Below are 12,501 nucleotides of genomic sequence, written 5' to 3' on the forward strand. Positions count from 1 at the left end.
AGATATGACCGAGAGCCATTCTTATTGGGACACCCGGTACATGTTGAAATACACACAAATAAATTGTTTTACTAGTATATCATTTGTGCGTACTTTACTTTCAGATTATAGTCTCGCATGTTTTTGGTACCATGAGAAAGTTGAAATTTCACTAGAATTTTATAAAGCAATAGGAACAAAGTACGTTAAAGTATGTTTTCATAGGGTTTAGTACAAATATAAGTCTTCTATACACCGAAAATAAGGTCTACTATACTCAGTGACATTAGAAGTGTTACACCCAGAAGGAATCATTTCTGGAACTTAATTTTTTGGCAACATGGTATATTTTCATCAAGAATGAAACGATAACATTGGCAAGACTTTTTATTGATATGTAATTAAAAAAAAAAGAGTGTGTGTACTTTGTATGCACGTAAGAAGTTATACTTTTATTATATGATTTCAACGAAATCAATATACTTTAAACAGTTTGTTTATATTTAATTTAACTATTAAACTAATTTTAATACTTACTACTTTCCAAAAATTGTTATTAAAACAATACCAAAAAATAAAAAATAAAATAATAAAATACACACAAACACATTGAAAAATGCCACAAAGAAATGATTTCCGAACAATAATTGTTGCCAAAAATTTTAACTAAATACGTATTTTCTGAAAAAATTATATAATAATATACTTACAATCATAAAATGTATAAAAAAAATAAAAAAATAGTAACTTGCATTGGGATTCGAACCCGCTTCCCGTCGATCCCGCCGATCGAAATTCGAAGTTCTTTCCGATTTCGCCACCTTCGCGTATCTGTCATGTGGGAATATACACCAACTGAACGTTTACACCATAAACTTTTTGGCAGTTGTTTATTACTTATATGAATTTAATCAAACTAGTTTGATTTTTGTGGAATTAAAGGAATATTTTGTGTAATAATAATATATTAGTTGAATATCGGTAGAAATTTTGATGGTTATCAAATTATGTAAATCAAAGCATTACATACTATTTTGGTAGATTCATTTTAAATTTTCCGAATCGGTAGGTACCTATGTAGTTTTTTATTAGAATACTGAAACATTTACAATTATTACGTACCTGTCGCTTTTAAAAACTATTTAAAACGTCACTACAATTATAAACTTGCTTTTTTCTCTGCCATCACAACAATAAAAACTAATATACACAACATTTTTTATCCATAATCTCCATATTGGACAATTATTGACAGATGATTTTAACACCCAATCAGATCCCGTATAACGTTTGAGCGACTAATAACATACTGTCGGTGTGCGCATGCGCCAGGGAATGTAAAAATTCACCCTCGTGCCCAAAGAAGTATAAATACAGTTTTATAAATTTATTTTTTAAATAAAGATATTTTTTATGTATTTTATGTGTTTCCTTGATAATATACAGCAAAAACACATGTGTTTAGCGTTGTGTTTAGTGTGAGCAAGTATGTCAATACCTCATCAGGAAATATGAGCAAAACACGTAGAAGGCTAACTATTATGTGAGTGCTTATGAGGTCAGGCCTTTGGAGGATCTCACATACACTCCTCCATCACCCTAGTGACTTTTTGGCCCTGGTACATCCACATCCCTTGTATTAGGATTAAATTTTACCATCTCAAACCAACAGTATGTTTTGAAGGTTGTAATTTCTTATAATAGCAAATATAGTACAAATATTCGGATTTAGTTAGCAATTGCCAGTGTCAATTAATATTAAAAAGTGTTTATTCCTTTTTATATAATTCGTTTTCAACTCATTCTGTTATTTATAAAAAATGACAGTCACAGCCAGCGAAAATAAACAAAACGGCCACTCTGACGTAAATGGTTTGCGTGTTCCAGTGACTTCCCCGCGAGTCAGTTCAGTTGTGTTTAAAAATGAAACGAGATTAATATCTTTTGTCCCACTAGGGATCTTGCTGGTAGCGAGTTGTGGCCACTCAACCATATTGTCATTTTTAAATGTTGCGTTTAATTCCAGATTTTTCAAGGCTCGCAACACGAACATGAGAAATATGTACGTATTCCCAGCAAAACGTAACAGGCATGATACATATTATACAGGGTAACGAGAAAGTATGGAAACACGGTCATTTCTCGGGAACTGTTCGAAACGATTTTTATAAATTTTGGTGAGTAAGGGTGTTCTAATGCGGCCGATATTATAGTGGTAATTACATTGTTGTAAAAAATTCCGTTTGTCTAGAAGTCTAATGAACTGCCTTATTTTAAATGGAACACCCTGTATATTTTTTGCATTTTCAAGTCCTTAAGAAATACTGATTATTTTTTATGATATATTCCATATACCTAAATGTTATAATTTCGGAGTTATTGCTACATTTATTGATAAAAAAATTTTTTAAAAAATTATAAAAATCAATTTTTTCGGTCCAGATAAACATTAATTTAGATTCCTTGAATCATTGGGAACAAAAAAGGTCTTTTGTAATTTTCCTCAAAAGTTATTCGTTTCTGAGTTATAAATAATTTAAAACTGAAAAAATCGAAAAATAACGATTTTCTAGGTTCAAAAACACTAGTAAACAATATTATTTTTGAAACTACGAAGTACCTAAATTCAAGTTCAAATGTTGTTGTATCAGATACCGATAAGTGATTTGGTCTTATTTCATTTTAAAATATAAGTTTCTTGTTGTTAGTGCAGCCCGATGAACGGTCCTCTCATATGACCTTCATTAACAATTAAAAAAAAAACATTGTTTTAGAATAAAATATGCCAAAATCTTTTAAAGGCATCTGATAGAAAAAGGTTTTAACTTGAATTTAGGTACTTGCTAATTTTAAAAATGATTTTTTTTACTTGTGCTTTTGAACCTAGAAAATCGTCATTTTTCGATTTCTTTCAGTTTTAAATTGTTTATAAGTCGAAAACGATTAACTTTTGAGGAAAATTACAAAAGACCTTTTTTGTTCCCAATGATCCAAAGAAACGAAAATAATGTCTACTCGGACCGAAAAAATTGATTTTTATAATTAATGTTTAATTAATCTTACTCCTCACCCCACCTGCAGGGTACTGAATGGAGGGTGGTGTTTGATGTCCTTCGATAGATTTTTTGAAAAATATTAAACACGTATTTTTTGATTTTGTCTTCACCAAATTTTGAAAAATGAAGTTTGAATTATCCACGTCCGTCTGTCCGTCTGTCCGTCTGTCTGTCTGTCTGTCTGTCTCTCTGTCTGTGAACACAACTCCTCCGTCATTATACCAGGTAGAATGACAAATGAGGTGTCAATGAAAGCTTATAATCCAAGGATGGTACTGAAGGTGAGAAATTTGACCTAGATTGTCTGTTCGTCTGTCCGTCCGACCGCGAATATAACTCCCCCGTCACTACACCAGGTAGAATGACAAATTAGGTGTCAAATGAAGGCTTATAATCCAAGGATTGTACTAAAGGTGAGAAATTTGACCTAGGCTGTCTATCTGTCTGTCCGTCCGACCGCGAATATAACTCCCCCGTCATGATATCAGGTAGAATGACAAATGAGGTGTCGAATATAAGCTTATAACCCAAGGATAGTATTAAAGATGAGAAATTTGACATCGGACTTCCGATTTTAGAGTTGTAACCGTTTTAAAGTCACCGAAATAGTATAAGCAATATATCATTCGCCGTGCCTTAGCAAGATAAAAAAAATGTAAAATTTTGGCTTTAATATCATTTCCGGTTAAAAAGTTCTAACCAGAAGTGCCATTATAGAGGTAGAAATAAAACATGTAACGCAGGAATCGAAGCGTATTGAAAACTTCCGGATCTTAAGTTCCGGTTTTGAAATCATTTCTGTTTAAATAATCTAAAGTAATCTGTTTAAACAATCTAATAGTAAAAATGTCTCAAAATTAGTAAAATCGTTTATCAATCGAAGCAAAGTTACACGAAGAGTTCATATATCGACTTCCAGTTCTAGTTTCGATTACTTTGGGTGAAAACCTAGGACTCACGAAGTCCAATTACTTGTTTTATTTGAAAGTGTATTTCTCGAGATATTAGACAGTTGCTATTATTTACCTATGGTATCAGGATAAATCGTTTTTTCCAATTATAGCGCCATCTATCCACATTTCAAAAAATGTCTCGAATAAAAGTTGCCTACTTTTACATAAGGAATCCAAATCTGCAATAAAAACTGTGGATTTTCATTTAAGATTTTAAACTTACTTAACACCCCACCTACAGGAGGTAGAGTGAGGGGTCGTGTTTGGTGTCATTCAGTGGTGTAGTGGAGCCGGAGCGGTCCGGAGCGTCGCTCCGGCACAGCTTTTGAAGGGGGAGCGGCGCTCCGGCTACGATTTTTTCAATCGAATTTTTTATATAGGACAAAAATAGATCTGAAATTGTTTTATTTAGAAAATATTGTTTTGTCCTTTACTAAGTAATTTTTACACGTTAGTTATCGTGGTTAATCAGTTAAGGCATACGCAGCTACGATTAGGTAGTTCGTAATTGTAAGCGCAAAAGTTGAGCGAGCGACGTGCAGACGGGATAGTTGATGGATAGACATGAACGCTTTGACTGTTGCTCATGTATCATCATTGATGTTCATAAAAATCCAAGGTCCACCTCTCCAAGAATGGCAGCCTGAGACGTACGTCACTAAATGGCTGAGGAGCCACCGGTCTGCAGACGATTCCAGGACAAGAGTTGCAGAAAACCCAAAAAAGAACGCAAAGAAGGATGCATTTTGGCACTTACTTTGAGTATGTATGTTATAATTAATCTGATGTATTTATTATATGTATTTTGTTAAATACACAAGTTATTTGTACTGTATGTAGTTTTTTCAAATAATTCTTAATTTTTTTGGCACAGATTATAATGTTTGTGTGTGTTAAATAATAAAAAATATATATACTAATGTAACTTGTGGGTGTATTTTTTCACAATAATAAATTAATACTACTGAAAATGAAAACTTAGTCATTTAAAATATTTGCCTAACTTACACCAGTGTTTTTTTAATTTTTGTCAGCAAGGCTTCCAACTTAAATTATAGAGTTTTTAAGGTAGATTATTATGGTTTGATACCTTAAAAACAGTTTTTAAGGTATCAAACTGTAATAATCTACCTTAAGAAAGTCTTACCATATTTTAAAGTTAAAATTATTCTTTGGAGGAGAATGTGTAGGAGGCCCTACTGTAACTACTATCACTCTAAAAGATCATTAATTAGTTTAATTATTAAACTTTTCAAAACATTTGCCAAAGGGCCTTAAAACTCACGATTTGGGTAGTAGGCTAATTTTCAAAAATTTTCCGGTAGAGGTATAGCTCCGGCACAGCTAATTTTACCACTACACCACTGGTGTCATTCAATACATTTTTGAAAATCCTATGTTGATTTCGCGAAATATTCAACCGTTCCGCTACTTTTCTGATACCCTATATATTTGAGATGATACATACTATTTAATTTTAAAATAATGCAATAAAACTATAAATGATGATAACATTCTAATTATCATTCTTAAATTAAATAGACGAACAAAATTATTAATTCGCTTTTCAATTCAAGGCATACATAAACTGTCTAAATTCCCTAATCAAGGAAATTTACTGAGATGCTTTTACGTAAAGCCAATACAATATACACATACAAGTTGCAAGGTAGATGCAACTGGAAAATTTCTGCATATAGCATGCACAAGCATGCGGTTGTTTGCCAAATCAACACTTGAACTATTATTAAGGCACTATGTATATTGAACTTGCTTTCCCATATTGATCGTGGCAATATATTTACAAAGCAAATAAATGCATCCATTGTCGTTAGGTATGCCAAGAGAGTAAATAAATTAAATGTCATGTGTTATATTGACTTAACTGGACGATTAATATTCTCGGTTAAAGCAAATATATTGTGTGTTTGGGGAGTTAAAGCTATTTATTTATGGCGATTTTAATTATATTGTAGAACCAGGGATCTAGGAGTTATTATTACCATTCATTGTTGATAAGATAAACAGTTATTTCAGAATAGTGAAGGCACGATCTACTTGTCCACAGAATTTACCTAGCGGATATGTATAATTTACTTTGACTTATTTACGAGTGACTTTTCCCATCCGATGCAAAACAACTTCGTTACGAACTCTATCCACCCAACTTATTCGTGGGATCCACCGATACACCCATATTTCAAAGGCTTCCAGTATCTTAAGAAGTGTATCCGTTAGAGTTCACCCTTCGACACCGTACAGAAGAGTAGAGAACACATAACATGTTCCTAAAATAATTTTAAGATTCAAAGTAATGTTGTTTCCACGTCAGAATTTCTGTATCAAAGAATGCAGCTCTGTCCTTCTCTATACTATACTGTTATATAATTTTTATGGGGAAAATTTGGAGAATTAATTTTATGTCAAAGACCACGAGATCGCAAATTTTTAATGCCCTGTACATGACCAAAATTTGTAAATAAAATAATTTAGCCGTAAGCAGTGTTTCGTGGAATAGTAAAAGTTTAGTGGTAAAGTTTCTAAGAACGGATTAATACATTTCAAAACAATAAACTAGAATACGGTCGTTTTAGAAAGTTAATTGTGCCGCTTTGGAATGGATAATAGACCATGTTTCTAAATGGCTTCGTAGAAAGAAACGATGGTAAACAATTTTGTTTAGTGCAGAATAGAGAGTTTTTCTATAATGTAAGAAAAATTAAATTTTAATATCTCCTGGAAATTGACAAGACATAAAATTTGTATACAATACTATTTGTTCTTAAGAAAAAAAGTAGGAATATGATGTATGGAGAATGCTTGTGATTGGCGAAAAGATCGATGGAGGGAGAATAGAGTGGTTGATTTTCGGATTGATGAGGGAAAAAGAATTCAATGTGTAACTGAGATCGGAAGTAACAAGTAAAATTCGAAAGTAGTATTTTTGTGTAAAGTGGTTAATTGGTGGCCGTGAGAGCAGATTCGTGTTGAGACGAAATCGTGATTAAGTCGAGAAGTACAAACTCTTTGTGTCCGAATAGATTCCAGTTTCTATCTGGAACGAGTAACCGGTTTATATCAACTTGCACGAAATATCGAGCTGAGAGAAGAAATCTTGGAATTATAAAGATTGACATTGTTTGTATCGAGTCAGAGATTTAATTGAGGAGAGAATTCGAGCGAGTGCTGTTTTTGTTTGTGAAACAGCTTGAAGGAGAAGGACAGTCACAGCATCCGAGGAGCACATTGTGGGTGAACCGAGGATATCAAAATCCATGTGAAGAAGTAAAGAAGATAGAAAAGAAGATAGAAAAGGTTAGTCAGATTATTTGTGAAAAGCGAGAGTTGTTTTATATTACATACCATATTTGTTTTTTGTCAACTTAACCGTTTTACAGCATAATTTTTCATTCGTAAATTCATAGAAGATATTAGTAATCTATATAAAAAGTGAAAATTTAATTTTGTTTTTTTTATAATAATAAGAACAGTCTACCGAATCATTTAACTGAACTTTGTTTTAGTGCGGCAGATTCGTGCTAATATTATAAGAATTGTGCATTTAATGATAGAAGTATATAATCTGGACCACATATACTACACATATAAAGGTTCAAATTAAGATCTGAGGTCATCTCAGATTTTTGCTTTTTACAAAAATGGCGGGCATTCAAAATGGCGCCCATTCATATGTGACCAATAGCACGATAACTCTTGAACGCAGAGTTCGATTTCAACCAAACTTAGTATATAGGTCCTTTTTTGATGTATAAGATCGGGCTCTTAAACCGAAAGAATCGGTTTACCAAAAGTTGTGTTTTTCCTGATTTTTTTGTAAAAATATGTTGTTTATTTTTTCAATTCTTTCACCCTGTACATATTAATTTTTCAAAAAGGCAATAGCGGCGTTGAAAAGAGCGTAAAATTATTTTTTAGGAAATGTTTTGAACTCTTTAGATATATTAATTATCACTTAATAAATGCATAACGTATCTTCACATGTAGGTACCTCTGTGCGGCAGATTCGTGCAAATAATAATATAAGAATTATTGTGCATGTAATGGTATAACCATATAATTTGGACCACACATACTACGCATACAAAGATTCAAATTTAGATATGAGGCCATCTCAGTTTTTGTTTATTACAAAAATAGCGGGCATTCAAAATGAATCTGCGGCCCAAAGGTACATGTGAACATACGGTATGCATTTATTAAATGGTAATTAGCATAACTAAAAAGTTCAAAATATCTGCTAAAAAATATTTTTACACTCTTTTCAACCGTTTGGAAAATTTATATATACAGGGTGAAAGTATCAAAGTGTCGAAAAAGAACAACATATTTTTACATAAAAAAGAATAGTAAAAACACAACTTTTGGTAAACCGATTCTTCCGGTTCAAGACCTTGATCTTACTCATCAAAAAAAAAAAGAACCTATATACCAAATTTGGTTAACATCTTAAGTCTCGTTCAAAAGTTATCCTGCTATTAGTCACATATGTATAGTCGCCATTTTGAATGCCCGCCATTTTTGTAAAAGGAACAAAAACTGAAATTGCCTCATATCTAAATTTGAACTTTTACATGTGTAGTATATGTGGTCCAAATTATATGCTTCTACCGTTAATGCACAATAATTCTTATAATATTTGCACGAATCTGCAGCACATAGGTTCATGTGAAGATACGTTATGCATTTATTAAATGGTCATTAACATAAAGTTCAAAATATTTCCTAAAAAATATTTTTACGCTCTTTTCAATGGCGATATTAACTGTTTGAAAAATTAATACATACAGTGTGAAAGAATTAAAAAAAAAAAGAATGTGTGTGTACTTTGTACGCACGTAAGAAGTTATACTTCTATTATATGATTTAAACGAAATTAATATACTTTTTATTTATATTTTGTTTAAATATTAAACTAATTTATACTTACTACTTCTCAAATATTTTTATTAGAACAGTGCCAAAAATTAAAATTATAAAAGAATAAAACACACACAAACACATTAAACAAGCCACAAATGATGTCTGAACATTAATTGTCGAAATTTTTTTTAACTAAATACGTATTTTCTGAAAATACAATTATGTAATAAATATACTTACAATCATAAAATGTATTAAAAAAACAAAAAAGAAAGTTTCTATTGGGACTCGAACCATCGCTGATAAGCGCGGTTGGTATTGGAATTCATTCGCCTTCAACGCTTAGCTGGCTTAGCCACGGACACTATGTGTCATTATTTACGAAGATCGACTAACTAAACGGATTAAACTTGTGATATTTTGATATTTTGAAAATTGATCAAATTATTTTAATTTTGAATTGAAATGATTTAGAATTGAAAAATACAACAAAACATAGAGTAAGAAAACAATATATTAGGTGAATATTGATAGAAATTTTGATGGTAATCAAATTATATAAATAAAGGTATTACATACTATGTATTTTGGCAGATCAAATAGGTAGGTTTATACCCATGATACATTAACAATTATTACGTACCTGTTGCTTTTAAAAACTATTTCATCTACTATATAAAAAAGTCACTACAATATTATAAACTTTTTTGTTTCTGTCCTCACAACAATAAAACTAATATATTATACATTTGTTTACCTTTACCTTTACCTCCAAACCACAGGTGTCCTACAGCTGCCATATCGGATAATTTTTGACATGTCATTTGAACATCCAATCAGAACAAAGTTATAATGCGCATGCGCCGGGCTGATAGGTTTTAACATATAAAAAATCACCCTCTATCGCCGGTAAAGAAGTATAACTTCAAAAACAACATATTTTTACAAAAAAACCAGAAAAAACGCAACTTTTGGTAAACCGATTCTTTCGGTTTAAAACCTCTATCTTATACATTAAAAACAGAACCTATATACCAAATTTGGTTGAAATCTGACCTCTCGTTCAAAAGTTATCGTGCTATTAGTCACATATGTATAGTCGTCATTTTGAATGCTCGCCATTTTTGTAAAAGGCAAAGTCTGAGATGGCCTCATATCTAAATTTGAACCTTTATATGTGTGGTATAATATACGTATGACACATATTATGTGGCCCAAATTGTATACTTCTATCATTAAATGCACAATTGTTTCACATATCGGCTGCACTATTTCAAAAAAAGGAGATAGTATGTAGAATTAAAGTTTTTTTTATTAAATAAGAAATTTTTACAACAGAATAAAGTTTAGCGTACATTTTGAATCTTATATTTATGGTATAGTATGTAAATAAATAGTAGTTATAAAATATACAGTATGTCCCTGTAAGTTGTATCCATATGGAAAACTTTTTTATTATTAATCTTACGAAAAAAAGTTATTCTCTATAAAAAGCTCTGCATGGTCCAAAATCTAAGATTTAACCATCAAATATCAAATTTTTTGAATATTATACGAGGTATGTCAAAAAGTTTGAATTTCACTCAAGAGTAAAGTAGCTTTATTTTTCGTAATATTGGAAATTGCTATTATGAAAAGTTGTTTGGAATTAAAAACTATATTCTAATATGCAATTACATCCTTCTAATTGAAATTTTTTTTTAATTATGGACAACCATCATTATTTTTTTAGTTATTTCAATTCTGATAACTCTTTTATTATTAATTTTACGAAAAAAAGTGATTCTTAATAAAAAGTTCTGGATTGTCTAAAACTTAAAATACAACCATCTTATATCAAATTTTATCAATTTTATACGAGGTATGTCAAAAAAGATAAATTTAGATCAAAAGTAAAGTACCTTTATAGTTCAGAATATTTCAATTAGAAGGATGTAATTACATACTGAAACATAGTTTTTAATTCTAAATAACTTTTCATAATAACAATTTTCGATATTGTGAAAAATAAACGTATTTTACTCTTGAGCGAAATTCATATTTTTTGACATACCTCGTATAAAAATGATAAAATTTGACATAAGATGGTTGTATTTTAGATTTTAGACCATGCAGAACTTTTTATTAAGAATCACTTTTTTTCGTAAAATTAATAATAAAAGAGTTATCTGAATTAAAATAACTGAAAATAATGTTAGTTATCCATATTTTTCAAAAAAAAAATTTCAATTAGAAGGATGTAATTGCATACTAGAATACAGTTTTTTAATTCCAAACAACTTTTCATAATAGCAATTTTCAATATTGTGAAAAATAAAGCTACTTTACCCTTGAGTGGAATTCAAACTTTTTGACATACCTCGTATAATATTCAAAAAATTTGATATTTGATGGTTAAATCTTAGGTTTTGGACCATGCAGAGCTTTTTATAAAGAATAACTTTTTTTCGTAAAATTAATAATAAAAAAGTTTTCCATATGGATACAACTTACAGGGACATACTGTATATGATTTTGAGTATATTTATTTTCTCTGTTTTGTCCTGGATAAAGTAAGCAACGAGAAATACTAGAAGTGACAAACTAAAGGTAATACATTAAAATCAATTAGCCCTGAGAATATTTATTTATTGAAAAGTTTTATTAAATTTTGGTTTTGTTTTCATGAGTAGAAAATCATTAAAATAATTAATCGAATTAATAAAATGTTGATCAATCTCATGACTCATGGCAGAGAGAAAATACAGAGCATAAAATAATACGCATTCTAATTTCTTTAGTCATGTCCCAGTTCTCATTTAGATTACAACCAAGGTAGGTAATACTAAAGGGTGATTCATTTAGAGCTACTTTTTTTGGTGGAGATTTGATGGGAGATCGTGCATGAATCTTATCACCTGATATTGAGTTTTTATTCAGTATTATAAAGCTGTATAAATAAAATAGGCGGTCTATGAGGAATGTGTTTCGTGCGCTTAGAGCAACTTATGGTCCACATAATTGGCCTACCGATATTCTATAATGAATGACCAATTAGGATGACCTAATCCAACAATAATGATGACGTACTTCAGACTGATCGTCATCTTCTGGAAGAGGATCGTAATCATTTAATTTTGCAAAATATTTATCTTGCTCAATAAGCAAATTAACATGCTTTTCCAAGTGGAAGAAGAAGTACAAAAACAAGCGAACAGAGCAGCAGGATGTCTCAACAACACAATCTGGAGAAACAAATACATCACAACGGAAACGAAGGCCAGGATATATAAATCAACAATAAGACCGATAATGACGTACACAGCGGAAACAAGAACAGATACGGCGAAAACACAAAGACTGCTGAAACAGCAGAAATGAAAGTCTTACGAAAAATATCAAACCAAACTCTAAGAGACAGAGTGAGAAGTGAGGAAATACGAGAGAGATGTGATGTAGAAGAAATAAACATGTGGACCAAAAGAAGAAAGATAGAATGGAATCAACACATAGAAAGAATGATAGAAAATAGAATAGTACGAATAGCAAGAGACAAATCTCCAAATGGAAGAAGATAATTGTGACGACCGAGGAAAAGATGGTCAGACAATGTCAATTGAGGCTAAAAACCGAAGTAAAACAGGCATTGAGCC

This window comes from Diabrotica virgifera, chromosome 3, assembly GCF_917563875.1.
Source record: "Diabrotica virgifera virgifera chromosome 3, PGI_DIABVI_V3a".
Lineage (NCBI taxonomy): Eukaryota > Metazoa > Arthropoda > Insecta > Coleoptera > Chrysomelidae > Diabrotica > Diabrotica virgifera.